A 15,607-nucleotide genomic window follows, 5' to 3' on the forward strand; every position below is an offset into this window, starting at 1 on the left:
GAAGCTGGATGCCATCACCCTTCTTTCTGAGTAAAATCTTCATAGAACAGCTTCTTTATTTACCTTTAATTAAATTCCAAGAAGATAAGGTTATTCCATACTCAAATTTAAGTTTATTGTCCAAAATGACAATAAAGATTTCCAGGTTGTTGCCTTAGTACCTGCATGGGAGTTAATCAGCTTTTAATCTTATCCTATCTAATAAAAGAGTAATATGCAAATTGGACTGTCACTCCAACACACAAGATGGCTGCCCCCATGTGGTTAAAGATGGCTGGCCCCATGTGGACACAAGGTGGCCACCACAAGATGGCCAGCAGGGGAGGGCAGTTAGGGGCAACCAGGCTGGCAAGGGAGGGCAGTTAGAGGTTACCAGGCCAGCAGGGGAGGACAATTAGGGGTGACCAGGTCTGCAGGGAGGACAGGTGGGGGGGACCAGCACTTCAGGGAAGTTGGGGGGGACCAGGCCTGCAGGGGAGGGATGTTGGGGGGTACCAGGCCTGCAGGGGAGGGCAGTTGGGGGCAACCAGGCCTGCAGGGAAGAACAGTTGGGGGGGACCCGGCCAGCAGGGGAGGGCAGTTAGGGGTGACCAGGCTGGCAAGGGAGGGCAGTTAGAGGTCACCAGACCAGCAGGGGAGGACAATTAGGGATGACCAGGCTGGCAGGGGAGGGCAGTTAGGGGTGACCAGGCCTGCAGGGGAGAGCAGTTAGGTGTCGATCAGGCTAGTAGGGGAGTGGTTAGGGGGTGATCAGGCTGGCAGGCAGAAGCAGTTGGAGCAATCAGGCAGGCAGGCAGGCGAGCAGTTGGGAGCCAGCAGTCCTGGATTGTGAGAGGGATGTCCGACTGCCCATTTAGGCCCGATCCTGATGGGATTGGGCCTAAATGGGCAGTCGGACATCCCTCGAGGGGTCCCAGATTGGAGAGGGTGCAGGCTGGGCTAAGGGACATACATACATACATACATACATACATACACACACACACACACACACACACCGTGCACGAATTTCATGCACCGGGCCTCTAGTCCTATATAACAAAAGCCTAATATGCTAAGTATCTGGTTGTCCAGTTGGCCGTTCAACCAATCAAAGCATAATATGCTAATGATATGCTAAGGCCTCTCAACTGCTCACTTTGACATGCACTGACCACCAGGGGGCAGACAATCAACCAGTCAACCAGTCGCTATGATGTGCACTGACCACCAGGGGGCGGATGCTCTGACCGATAGGTTAGCTTGCTGCTGGGGTCCGGCTGATCAGGACTGAGCTAGACAGGCTGGACATGCCCTGGATCCCTCCCATGGTTCCTCCCTGGCTAGCCAACCTCCTGCGTCCCTCCCTGGCCCTGATCGTGCACTGGTGGGGTCCCACTGGTGGGGTCCCTCGGCCTGGCCTGCGCCCTCTCGCAATCCGGGACCCCTTGGGGGATGGCAGAGAGCCAGTTTCAGCCCAATGGTGGAATGACCGGTCGCTATGATGCACAATGACCACCAGAGAGCAGACACTTGATACAGGAAATGCCCCCTGTGGTCAGTGCACTCCCATAGGGGGAGTGCTGCTCAGCCAGAAGCTGGGCTCATGGCTAGCGAGTGCAACAGTGCTGGTGGGAGCCTCTCCCACCTCCTCAGCAGCACTAAGAATGTCCAACTGCCAGCATAGGCCCGCTCTCAGCAGTCAGACATCCCCCGAGAGCTCCCAGACTGCGAGACAGCACAGGCCGACCTGAGGGAGCCCCCTTCTGGGGTGCACGAATTTCATGCACTGGGCCTCTAGTTATATTTATAATGTTGATCAACACTTGTGAATATTGGAGGATGGGAACTAATTATTTTTAACCATTTAACAACAGTTCTTTTAGTTGGAAATTAGAAAACCATTACAATAGAAGCTCATGCATTTTTAAAGATCTGTCTGAGTATAAAGTTGAATTACATAAGTATGAGCTGTGCTTATAGAAAAATAGTTACAATGAGCCACAAGAGAACAATCTTACCAACTTTTAGTCAGTCCTAGATGTTGTATGTCTGCATGTTCAAGAAACTTGGCCCAGGTTAGGTAAGAATTATGGCCTGCAGCAGCAGTAAGGCCACAATCACTTCTTATCTAGTGCAGTCCTAACACTAGCCACATCCTCAGCCCCACCCCTCAACTAGCTGTCCATGGCAGACATCATTAATGGCGACTCTTTCCTGTTGAGGCCTTGCGGGGCCTTGAATGTCACCTCCAATCAGCCAAAGCTGGCCCAGGAGCTGAAACCTCTTGTTGTTCTAGTCAGCAATTTTTCTAGCACAAAATCTTTAAAACCTAAAAGGAATACATTTCCTCTGATAATTTGGAATGAACTACTTTTCCAGTACAAATCCTATCTGTTTCAGTTATTCTCACATAACTGGCTCTGCACGCTGAGATATCTGATGTTTCTACTTTTACAAAGCAACATCATTCATTACAAAGCAGTCACTCATTCCTATTCCAGCTAGCTATACAATAAGACTCGAACAAGAATGTTTTTAAAAATCTGTCATGATGAAGTATTTTTGAGAAAACAGGCAAATAAAAATTGAGAGATAGTCTACATAACAACGGAGCTGGGCTCTTCAAAAATGTCAATGGTGTGAAGGACAAAAGAGGGGAGGCTTTCTAGATGAAAGGAGAATAAAGAAACTTGATAACTAAATGTAATGCATGAGCTTTTACTGGATCCTGATTTGGGGGAAATAGGGGACAAGGCATAAAAGACAGCAGTGCCAGAATCATGGAAACTTAAAATGGACGTATATCAGATAATCATAGTACATCAATGTCAAACTTCCTGCATGTGGTCACTGCACCAAGTTATGTAGAAGAATCTCTGTGTTCTTGGGAGGTGCACACTGAAGTGTTTAGTGCAGAACCATGTGGGAGCATGACACAAATGGAGAAATGTGCACCCCTATGTGCACATTTTCCTTCAAAAAGTTAATGCAGGCTCTACAATCAAAACACATGAGTATATATAAAGCCCACATTGCCCAATCTGTTCAAAAGGCATTGTCATTCTTCAAAAACCCAACAGCTACATGTCCTAGAACCTCAGGCTGACTGGAAACACTATTATCATTGTACAGTTATGCAGGGTGATAAAACAAACAACAGCTTCTCTTTAAAATTTTTAATGTCATAGTCATCATGGGCTTTTTTATTTATTTTTATTTTTTTACTTTTATTGATTTTTTACAGAGAGGAAGAGAGAGGGATAGAAAGTTAGAAACATCAATGAGAGAGAGACATCGATCAGCTGCCTCCTGCACGCCCCCTACTGGGGATGTGCCCGCAACCCAGGTACATGCCCTTGACCGGAAGCGAACCTGGGACCCTTTAGTCCGCAGGCCGACGCTCTATCCACTGAGCCAAACCAGTTAGGGCATCATGGGCTTTTTTTTTTTTTTAACATTGAATTTTAAAATATTGCACTAAAATATTTATTTTAATGAATGAGTTTTTTTGGTGACCCCCTAAATTTTCTGCCTCACTTACCTCATCCTAATCTAAGCTCTGGTAAAGAATCATGAGGTCCATGGTTTATTCACAAATGGTTCATTTAGAAAATATTTGTATATGTATTAATTACACATGTGCTTACATATATATATTATGTAGGTGTGTGCACACATATGCATATACTATGTGTATGTACATATACATAAACATATGTGCATACATACATACATACATAGAGCGATAAACAAATATGGCAAAATGTTAATTGGTGAACTGAGATGATGGATATACAAATATTCATTGTATTATACTTGCAATTTTTCTGTGAGTTGGAAATTTTTCAAGATACAACAATGGTGAAGGAAGAATAATTAATAAATGGAAATAAAAACCTGGTATAAATTTTGTACAGGTTAAACTCATATTAATATTTGAAGTTGCTATTCTGAGTGTGGCCATGTGTTCATCCTAGTACTCTGCTAAAGGAAGGAGATTATATATTCTGTATGCAAATGACCATGCAGTAGCAGCCCCTGGCAATGATTTGTGATGGGAGAAAGCATAAGGTACTCCAGTGCAGAGAGCACACACCCTCCCCTGACAAGCTGTGACTATTCAAGGTTCATCCCTCACCATGACAGCTTCAGGCAATGTCTCTGAAACATCAGCTGTTCTCTTTGTGTTAAGTGCATAAAATCTTCTTGCAATGAGTACTGTTACTGAAAAATGAATCATCTGTAAACCTCAGGTTGATTTGACGTGGCAATATTAGAAATATCAGGAAGAAGAATCACTTTGGGGCAAACAGTTCCTTAATAAAATGAACAACAACAAAACTTAAAGATGTTGAATGACATACCCAACCTTATAAATAACTTAAAGGATTTTAAAAGAATTGAAGCTTAAATCTTCAAGTGACACAGGCAAACATATTCCTTTAAATAATGGGTCAAAGCAGATGATGGATATAGTCAAGTAAATAATGAATGGATAGATGCGACAGAGACACATGGTATATGAATAGGTAATATTGGGTATTTGGTAATTAAAATATTTTCCCTTCCCTCTGAGGTTCAACAGTCTGTTCATGCTTCTATATCGCTGCGGTCTATTTTTTTCATCAGTTTATTTGGTTCATTAGATTCCACATATGAGTGAGATCATATGATAGTTGCCTTTCTCTGACTGGCTTGTTTCACTTAGAAGGCAGGGGAGGGTAGGTGGAAAGAGATCAACCAATGAACTTGTATGCATACAGTATATGCATAACCCATAGACACAGACAATGGGGTAGTGAAGGCCTGGGGGAGGGGGAACGGGAGTGAGCTGGAAGAGATAATGGAGGGGAAGGAGGACCTATGTAATACTTTCAACAATAAAGATTAAAATAATTAATTGTTCAACATAGTACTGGAAGTAATAGCCATTGCGATCAGACAAGAAGAAATAAAAGGCATCCAAATTGGAAAAGAAGAAGTAAAACTGTCCTTATTTGCAGATGACATGATACTGTATATAGAAAACCCTAAAGATTCCATCAAAAAATTATTAGACTTAATAAATGAACTTGACAATGTAGCAGGACACAGAATTAACACCCAAAAATCTATGGCTTTTTTATACACCAATAATTAACTCACAGAAAGCAAAACAAAACAATAGAAAATGAATTTGGCAATGTAACAGAATACAAAATTAACCCCAAGAAATTCATGGCATTTCTATACACCAATAATGAACTTACAGAAAGAGAGACTAAAAAAGCAATCCCATTTACCATCACACCAAAAGAATTAAGATACCTAGGAATAAACTTAACGAAGGAAGTAAAAGACCTATACACAGAAAACTACAAGACACTGAAAAAAGAGATAGAGGAAGACATAAACAAATGGAAGAACATACCGTGTTCATGGATTGGTAGAATCAACATCATTAAAATGTCCATACTACCAAAAGCAATCTACAGATTCAGTGCACTCCCATTAAAATACCAATGGCATATTTCGCAGAACTAGAACAGACTTTCCAAAAATTTATCTGTAATAAAAAAAGACCCCGAATAGCTGCAGCAATCCTGAGAAAGAAGCACAAAGTAGGTGGGATCTCAATACCAGATATCAAGCTGTATTACAATGCCACTGTTCTCAAAATTGCCTGGTATTGGCACAAGAACAGACATAGAGATCAATGGAATAGAATAGAGAACCCAGAAATTGACCCAAGCTACTATGCTCAATTAATATTCGACAAAGGAGGCATGAACATACAATGGAGTCAAGACAGACTCTTCAATAAATGGTGTTGGGAAAATTGGACAGATACATGCAAAAAAATGAAACTAGACCACCAACTTACACCATACACAAAAATAAACTCAAAATGGATCAAGGACTTAAACATAAGACGGGAAACCATAAAAATACTAGAGGAATCCACAGGCAGAGAAATCTCAGACATATGCCGAAGCAGTTTCTTCACCAATACTGCTCCTAGGGCGATGGAAACTAAAGAGAAAATAAACAAATGGGACTACATCAAAATAAAAAGCTTTTGCACAGCAAAAGAAACCATCAACAAAACAACAAGAAAGCCCATTGTATGGGAGAACATATTTGCAAATGTTATCACTGATAAAGGTTTAATCTCCAACATTTACAGGGAACTCATAGAACTCAATAAAAGGAAGATAAATGATCCAATAAAAAAATGGGCAATGGGAGAAACCAAGATGGCGGCATAGGTAAACACCTAAAGTGCTGCCACGCACAATTTCAAAACTACAACTAAAAGACAGAACGGACACCATCCAGAACCACAGGAAAGCTGGCTGAGTGGAAATTCTACAACTAGAAGGGAAGAGAAAAGCTCACAGAGAATTGGAAGTACGGCAAAGGGTCTTTGTGCGCGCAGAGAGGAAGGGTGGCTGAGAGCCTGGCTGACTTTCTCTGGCGGAAGGGGGAAGGAAGCCCCCGACCGCACTGAACCCCAGTTCTGACTGCACTGAACCCCAGTCCCGGGCGAAACCCCATGCACCCAGGCTCATACAGGGGGAGTCTGGACTGTCAGGTAGAGAGAAAGGCACCCGGAGACTTAGAGACCCGGGGGAGACCCAGGGAAGCCCCGGCAGGCAGGGTTCTGGAGGCACATGTGCCCGTGTGCACAAAGGCTGGGGAGGTTGCCACAGGCTTTCCCTAGCAGAAGGGAGTCCGAAGCTCCTGACTACACTGAACCCCAATTCTGACTGCACTGAACCCCAGTTCCAGGCGAGCCCCTGGGGACCCGCGCTCTTACGGGGGGGAATCTGGACTCTCGAGCAGAGACTCGGGAGCCGGGGAAGGCAGAGGTCTGCAGGCGTGCACTTACCAGTGTGCACAAAGGCTGCAGAGGTTGCCACAGGTTTTCCCTAGTGGAAGGGAGTCAGAAGCTCCTGACTGCACTGAGCCCCAGTTCTGACTGCACTGAACCCCAGTTCCAGGCGAGCCCCTGGGGACCCACGTTCTTGTGGGGGGAATCTGGACTCTCAGGCGGAGACTCAGGAGCCGGGAAGGCAGAGGTCTGGAGGTGCGGGCACACAAGGGCAAGGCTGACTGAAGCCAAGACTGTCTGCTCCGCCCTGAGACTCCACCCCATCCAAGCTGAGCACAGAGGCTATTGCAATTTGGCAAGTCTAATCCTATAAGGCTGTCTCCAGCACCGAACTTCTCCCAGCATAGACACAGCTGATCCTTAGAGCCAACTGGCCTGGAGGTCAATTCCTCCCAGTGATACCAACAACAATAAAGACTTAACTACAACAAGGCTGTACACACAGTCCACAAAGGGGTGCACCAAGAGTGTCCACCTCAGGTTAACTGGGGAGGCCAACCCACTGGGCCATATAGGAAACCTAGCACACAAATCTACCTTACCAACTCAGGGAAGCAATGAAAATGCGGCGTCAAAGAAACAGATCACAAACAAAAGAAATGGAGGAAAACAAACGACTGGATATAGAATTCAAAACCACGGTTATAAGGCTTTTCAAGAATATCCTAGAAAAGGCCGATAAATATAACGAGACCCTCGAAGATATGAAAAAGGACCAACTAGAAATTAAACATACACTGACTGAAATAAAAAATATTATACAGAGACCCAACAACAGACTAGAGGAACACAAGAATCGAGTCAAAGAATTGAAATACAAAGAAGCAAAAAACACTCAACCGAAAAAACAAAAAGCAAAAAAATTCCAAAAAGTTGAAGATAGTGTAAGAAGACTCTGGGACAACTTCAAGCATACCAACATCAGAATTATGGGGGTGCCAGAAGAAGAGAGAGAGCAAGATACTGAAAACCTATTTGAAGAAATAATCACCGAAAACTTACCCCACCTGGTGAAAGAAATAGACTTACAAGTCCAGGAAGTACACAGAACCCCAAACAAAAGGAACCCAAAGAGGACCACACCAAGACACATCATAATTAAAATGCCAAGAGCAAAAGACAAAGAGAGAATATTAAAAGCAGCAAGAGAAAAACAGTTAATTACCTATAAGGGAGCACCCATACGACTGTCAGCTGATTTCTCAACAGAAACTATGCAGGCCAGACGGGAGTGGCAAGAAATTTTCAAAGTGATGAATAGCAAGAACCTACAACCAAGATTACTCTACCCAGCAAAGCTATCATTCAGAATTGAAGGGCAGATAAAGAGCTTCACAGATAAGAAAAAGCTAAAGGAGTTCATCACCACCAAACCAGTATTATATGAAATGCTGAAAGGTATTCTTAAAGAAGAGGAAGAAGAAAAAAGTAAAGATAAAAATTATGAACAACAAATACATATCTATCAACAAGTGAACCTAAAAATCAAGTGAATTAAAAACCTGAGGAACAGAATAATCTGGTGAATATAATAGAATCAAGGGCATAGAAAGGGAGTGGACTGATAATTCTCAGGGGGAAAGGGGTATGGGGGTGCAGGAAGAGACTGGACAAAAATCATACACCTATGGATGAGGACAGTGGGGGGGAGGTAAGGGCCGAAGGTGGGGTGGGAACTGGGTGGAGGGGAGCTATGGGGGGAAAAAGGAGAAACAATTGTAATAATCTGAATAAAGATTTATTTAAAAAAATAATTTAAAAAATAAATAAATAAATAAATAAATAAATAAATGGGCAATGGACCTAAATAGACACTTTTCAAAAGAAGACAAAAGGAAGGCCAAGAAACATATGAAAACATGCTCAAAGTCACTAATTATCCGAGAGATGCAAATCAAAACGAGGTACTATCTCACACCTGTCAGAATGGCTATCATCAACAAATCAACAAACGACAAGTGTTGGTGAGGATGCGGATAAAAAGGAACCCTCGTGCACTGCTGGTGGGAATGCAGACTGGTGCAGCCACTGTGGAGAACAGTATGGAGTTTCCTCAAAAAACTAAAAATGGAACTCCCATTTGACCCAGTAATCCCACTTCTAGGAATATATCCCAAGAAACTAGAAACACGAATCAGAAAGGATATATGCACCCCTATGTTCATAGCAGCACAATTCACCATAGCTAAGATTTGGAAACAGCCTAAATGCCCATCAGCAGATGAGTGGATTGAAAAACTGTGGTACATCTACACAATGGAATACTACGCTGTGGTAAAAAAGGAGTTCCTACCATTGGCAACAGCATGGATGGACCTGGAGAGCATTATGCTAAGTGAAATAAGCCAGTCAGAGAAAGAAAAATATCACATGATCTCACTCATCTATGGAATATAATGAACAACATAAACTGATGAACAAAAACAGATCCAGAGACAGAGAAACATCTATCAGACCGTCAAACCTCAGAGGGAAAACAAGGGAGGGGAGGGAAAGCAGGGGAGAGGGGGAAAACGGGGAGAGATCAACCAAAGGACTTGTATGCATGCATAGAAGCCTAACCAATGGACACAGACAACAGGGGGGTGAGGGCATGAGTGGGGAGGATAAAGGGGGAGTGGGGGAATAAGGACACATATGTAACACCTTAATCAATAAAGAAATTTTAAAAATTACTTAATTAAGGGAAAGGAAACAGGAAAAAAAAAACACACAATTTCCCTTAAAGTGACTCATTTTGTGTATATATAAAATGCTTTTTAAACCATTATTTTAAATCATCTTCTTAATCAGTAAATACCACTTTAAATACTTTCTAAGAAACAGTATTGCCATGGCAGCCGTCAGAGCGCAGGCCTACCTGGCCGCTTCGTCCGCGTGTGGGCTGTGCAGAGGACTCGGGCACACTGGGATCCAGAGGCGCCCCGTGGACTCCAACTGGCTCCCTCAGATGTGCGGGCACCGTGTCCAGCGTTGGGAGATGGGCCGAGGACAGCAGCAACTTCAGGCTTCCTGCCGGGGGTCCTGCAGCCTCCGTTCCTGCCGCTCTAGAACAGCAGGGAGACTCCCCTACTGACAAAGATGGTGCAGGGGGTGGTTCTTACACCCAGTGCACCAAGAGTTAGAAGATGATTGGACAGGGCCCCGGACCTCCAAGAGCTAGAAAGATGATCGGACAGGACCCACCCTAGACCGGCAGGGAGCCTCTGGGAGTCTCCTCAACTGACCAAGATGGCGCTGGGGGGCGGTTCTTACACCCAGCATGCCCCCCAAAAAAATGATTGGACAGGGACTCAGCCCGCCAAAAGCTAGAAAGGTGAGTGCACAGGACCCAGCAGCCCCTCTCCCTCCCTCCTGCCCCCCACCACTCCTCCCCCACCCCCTACTGTAGACTGGTAGGGAGCCTTGGGAGTCTCTTCAACTGACCGAGATGGCACAGGGGGCAGCTCTTATACCCAGCGCATCAAAAGCTAGAAAGATGATTGGACAGGGCCCTAGCACCCCGCCCCCCCATGCTGCTGTAGACCCACAGCGATCCTCGGAAGCCTCCTCAACTGGGCAAGATGGCGCAGGGGGCGGATTCTTATACTCAGCAAATCAAAAGCTAGAATGATGAATGGACAGGGCTGCAGCCCGCCAAAAGCTAGGAAGATGATTGGTCAGGGCCCTAGCAGCCCCCCCCCCCCCCATGCTGTTGTAGACCCACAGAGATCCTCAGAAGCCTCCTCAACTGGGCAAGATGGCGCAGGGGGCGGATTCTTACACTCAGTAAATCAAACGCTAGAAAGATGAATGGACAGGTTTGCAGCCCGCCAAAAGCTAGGAAGATGATTGGACAGGACCCACCCTAGACCGGCAGGGAGCCTCTGGGAGTCTCCTCAACTGACCAAGATGGCGCTGGGGGGCGGTTCTTACACGCAGCACGCCCCCCAAAAAATGATTGGACAGGGACTCAGCCCGCCAAAAGCTAGAAAGTTGAGTGGACAGGACCCAGCAGCTCCCCTCCCTCCCTCCTGCCCCTCCCTCCCTCCTGCCCCCCACCCCCTGCTGTAGACTGGTAGGGAGCCTTGGGAGTCTCTTCAACTGACCGAGATGGCAGCTCTTATACCCAGCGCATCAAAAACTAGAAAGATGATTGGACAGGGCCCTAGCACCCCGCCCCCCCATGCTGCTGTAGACCCACAGCGATCCTCGGAAGCCTCCTCAACTGGGCAAGATGGCGCAGGGGGCGGATTCTTACACTCAGCAAATCAAAAGCTAGAAAGATGGACAGGTCTGCAGCCCGCCAAAAGCTAGAAAGATGATTGGTCAGGGCCCTAGCAGTCCCCTCCCCCCCACCCCCCCCACCCCCCGCCATGCTGTTGTAGACCCACAGAGATCCTCGGAAGCCTCCTCAACTGGGCAAGATGGCGCAGGGGGCGGATTCTTACACTCAGTAAATCAAACGCTAGAAAGATGAATGGACAGGGCTGCAGCCCCCCCCCCCCCCCCACAAAAGCTAGAAAGATGATTGGATAGGAAAAAAAACTCACCCTTCCCTATCCCTGTAAGAATAGCAGCCTTGAGCAGGAAGGGGAAATGGTCTTTGAGACAAGAGTCCACCATTTTGTGCACCAGCACCTGTCTTATGAGGTTGGCTCTCATTGTGGCCAGCCGAACTCACGTTTTCAGTTACAATACTTAAAACATTTAAAAACATTTCTTAAAAAAATACAAAGTTCCTGCTACTGTCATTTATAATAGCAAGAAATTAAAAACAATGTAAGTATCCAGCAATATGTAAATACCTAAAAATAATGATACAATCATTGCAAAGGATAGTTCAAAGGACTTGAAACTTAGAAAATCATTGCAATATGGTTTGTCGGAAAACCAGAAATCAAAAATACTTTCATAATAGGATTGCTATATTAAATCAGGCAAAGAAACAAAAAATAAAACAATACCACGATGTACTGAAAAAAGTCACTAAAATTTTAATAGTAAAAATTAATATTAGATATATACATGAATAGTTCTCTTTTTTTAAAAAATATATTTTATTGATTTTTTACAGAGAGGAAGGGAGAGGGATAGAGAGTTAGAAACATCGATGAGAGAGAAACATCGATCAGCTGCCTCCTGCACACCTCCTACTGGGGATGTGCCCACAACCAAGGTACATGCCCTTGACCGGAATCAAACCTGGGACCCTTCAGTCCACAGGCCGACGCTCTATCCACTGAGCCAAACCAGTTTCGGCTGAATAGTTCTTTTTAAATGAAGTCACCCCACCAGGGTCTTTGCCTAATTACATTATCTAAAAATAGTAGCTCTCCCTATTACTCTTTACCTCAATATGCTTTATTTTTCTTATCAGTTCTGAAATGATGATATTTATGTACATGTTGCTTATTTCCTGTTGCCTCTACTAACACATAAACTATCCTTTTTACAGCCTCAAAGAGTGTCTGGCATATAATTGATGCTGAGTAAAAACGTGTTGAATGGCTTGAGAAGTTAGCCTATAGCACTTCAAATATGATGGAAATTGTAAAAAAAAAAGTGCACCATTTGTGGAATAAAACATTCCACATCCTGTGAAAAAGGAAATAATCTCTATTGTGTTAGAAACCCCCAAAGAAAGCCATATAACCTCACATAAACCAGATGATTCCTCTGATGGTCTAATTCTAGCTTGATGGATGTAGGTTTTAAAGTGAAATTAAAGACTGCCTCCTGACCAATCTCTAAATTCATAAATCGTAAAACACTGACTGCAGCACAATGAGAAATAGGCACTAGGACCTGTTCTGCTTCCACATATTTCTGGAACCAGAGAATCAGTTCTGGTAAGTGGTCTCTTGAGACTCAGTTCAGGATTGGAGTGTCCTACTTCACACACACAGACACATATACACACATACAGACACACACACCTACCAGAGTTGGGAGGTCCATACACATGATTTGTGAGATCCATGGTCTGCAGATTCAGGAAGTGGATGGAACAGAAGGATTCTGTAGTTCATTGGGGTCACAGATAGACTGAATATCCTATGACACCTTGGGACTTAACACAGAGCTCAGACATTCAGCAAGAAACAGGTTGACTAAAAAAAATGCCCTCAGGATAACACTTTGAAGGTACAAAGCCTCTAATTCCTGAATATTCTATAATATGTATTTTATTTATTTTTTGGCTCTTCTCAGTTTATTGCATGAAGGAATTACACTAGTCCAAGTTAAAAGCAGAACCCAAATGCTTACATTTTACAAGCTGTGAAGTTTTTAAAGTTGTGACAATGGACAGAAAGGAAATTCTACTCATTGCAAGGAAATCCTCACTTTAGCTTCAGTGAGCCAAAAGCACTTAAAACCTGTGAACCTTCAGCTGGTTATCCTTAGCCAGTCCAGTCTCTATGAGAAACCAGCATTTATTCTTGTGGTGGTCACCCTGTAGCTGAATTATTTCTCCATATATTCTGGATGTTCAAATACACCATTGCAAGCAAATTTCTTCTTAAAAGCCTTCACTAGTTTCTTTTTATCATCATCAGCAGCAGCAATCCCTTGGACAGTAGTAAGGGTCTCCCTGCTGCTCCTCTGTTGAATTCTTATCCTACATAATAAAAGCCTAATATGCAAATCAACTAAACGGCAGAATGACCAGTTGGTATGATGTGCACTGACCACCAGGGGGCAGACGCTCAAAGCAGGAGCTGCCCCCAGCCCACAGGCCCCAGGCCAGCCAAGGCAGGTGCCAGTGGGAGGCCCCCCCAATCGCAGCAGCGGAGTGATTGGGTGGCAGGGCCGGGCAGCGAGTGGGCTGGCACCGCCCCTCAATTGCCCTACCAGTCGCCTCCTGCAGAGGGAGGTGACTGGCAGCGGTTGTGGGGCCAGTAAGCAGGCAGTGCCAGGCCGGCCAAGGCGGGTGCCAGCGGGGGCCCCCTGATCGCCCTGCCAGTCACCCCACAAATTGGCCCTGATTGCCAGCCAGGCCTAGGGACCCTACCCGTGCACAAATTTCATGCATCGGGCCTCTAGTATGGATATAATCAATCCTCAGTTCCAGCAGGAAGCAGATCATCACCCTTACTTGCATCAGCAAAGGGGTCAAAAGAGTGGAGGTTGTGGATAGTGGACATACAATAGGATTCCTTTTCCTTTGTGGAAATGGTTGGCCTTGGCCTTCGGAAGGCTGCTGAGGGAGAAGGCAGGTGTCTGGGACAGAGCATCAGAAAGCGAGGGGGCTCAAGGTGCTGAGTCTTTGACAGGTAACTCAGTGACTGGGGCTGATATGTATTTTAATTTATCAGTATTTTCCTTTAAAGTTTCTCCTTTCGATATTATGCTTAGAAAGGACCATCCCTTTCATGCATATTCATGAACATTTTATTCTAGTATTTCATAGCATCATTTTTAATTTTTTAACATTTAAAAAATGAGATTTGTTTTTGAAATATGATGTAAAATAAGAATTAATATTTCCCCAAATAATTAATTAATCAAGATTAACTTACTTCATATTCCAAAGTCATCAAAATGAGGAAAATGGTCTAGAACAGTACTAACAGGAATATGATGCTAATGACATGTGTAATTTAAATTTTTATTGTAGTCACATTTAAAAAGTAAAAATAAGTGGAAATAATTTTAATGATGAATTTTATTTAAGCTAATATATTCAAAATATCATTTCAATGTGTAATCAAGATCAAAATCATTAATAAAATATTTCACATTCTTTTTATTTCTACTGAATCTTCAAAACATGGTGTGTATTTTATACTCACAGCACTTCTCCATTCAGCCTAGCTATATTCCAACTGCTTAGTAGGCACATGTAGCTAATGGCTTCTGTACTGAGTAGCATGCGTGTAGAGCAGTGCTTCTCAACCTCAGCACTGCTAACGTTTTGGACCTGATAATTCTCTGCTGTGGAGAGCTGTCCTGTGCCTTGTAGGATGATCAGCTGCATCTCCAACCTCTATCCACTAGATGTCAGTCGTATCCCTCCCCCAGATGTTACAACCAAAAATGTCTCCAGACTTTGCCAAATGTCCTTGAGGCTGGGTAAAAGTAGGGCAAATTGTCCCCAGTTGAGAATCAGTGGTCTAGAAAAACTGGGGGAAAAGACATGTTTGGGAAAAATCTTAGGATTGTCGAAGAGAAATTTTTCTGTTTAGAAACTAATACTAGTATCACTGAACCATAATAGGAGTACTTACAATAATTAAAGTCTATCCAATTTTCATGTTTTAAATTCACAAAAGGGATGAGGGGAAGAGGTTGGGAAGAAGAAAAAGGAGAGGGAGAAGAAGAGAAAAGGGAAGAGGAAAGCTATTTCTGAGTATACCATTTTGTTTATTTTGGGCCCCTACTTATAGAAATAATATTGACCCACAAATGAGCCCATCTTGGTGACTGGCATCAACCTGTAATTATTTCAAAAACCCTGGTACTCTTGAAACTGATGGAAGCTTGGGTTGAAACATGCATCAGACCATGCCTGTGGGTTCAGGTAGTGGGAACACTTGGTGTTGCTGGATCCTAGAACTGTCTACCTCACATAACAGAATCAAAAGTGATGGGAAACAGACCCTCAACCTCCAGGTGAGCTAATATCTTCCAAAAACTCTCTTATCAACCAGGAGCTCCAAAACTGGGAGCCTTGATTAACTGTGGTGTTTTTAAAGTATTCCTCTTTTTTATCTGTAAAAAAAAGGCAAGGAAGGCAGCTATGCCAACCACTACACAAAAACTCATAGT

General features: G+C 43.9%; 2 protein-coding genes and 1 pseudogene across 9 annotated transcripts in view; all 3 read right to left on the reverse strand.

Annotated features, from left to right (window-relative positions):
* Window positions 1-11,021, reverse strand: part of ASB9 (ankyrin repeat and SOCS box containing 9) — a 38,517-nt gene extending 27,496 nt beyond the window's left edge. The window contains exon 1 of one of the 2 annotated variants that reach the window (XM_080653394.1): window positions 9,717-11,021. The gene's annotated coding sequence lies outside the window, so the exon portion shown is untranslated. The remainder of the gene's footprint in view (window positions 1-9,716) is intronic. The other variant, XM_080653399.1, reaches the window with a different exon arrangement.
* A 2,187-nt stretch (window positions 11,022-13,208) lies between these two features.
* Window positions 13,209-13,983, reverse strand: LOC308240419 (eukaryotic translation initiation factor 1-like; annotated as a pseudogene). The gene is made up of 2 exons: window positions 13,895-13,983; window positions 13,209-13,472 (listed from the first exon to the last, which is right to left on the reverse strand). The product of its transcript is annotated as a eukaryotic translation initiation factor 1-like (transcript).
* A 230-nt stretch (window positions 13,984-14,213) lies between these two features.
* ASB11 (ankyrin repeat and SOCS box containing 11) overlaps window positions 14,214-15,607 on the reverse strand; it is a 28,654-nt gene continuing 27,260 nt past the window's right edge. For 5 of the 6 annotated variants that reach the window (XM_080653404.1, XM_080653409.1, XM_080653406.1 and 2 more), the window contains one exon: window positions 14,214-14,961. The gene's annotated coding sequence lies outside the window, so the exon portion shown is untranslated. The remainder of the gene's footprint in view (window positions 14,962-15,607) is intronic. The other variant, XM_080653403.1, reaches the window with a different exon arrangement.

The sequence above is a fragment of the Plecotus auritus genome (genome assembly GCF_963455305.1).
Source record: "Plecotus auritus genome assembly, chromosome: X".
NCBI classification, from domain to species: Eukaryota; Metazoa; Chordata; class Mammalia; order Chiroptera; family Vespertilionidae; genus Plecotus; species Plecotus auritus.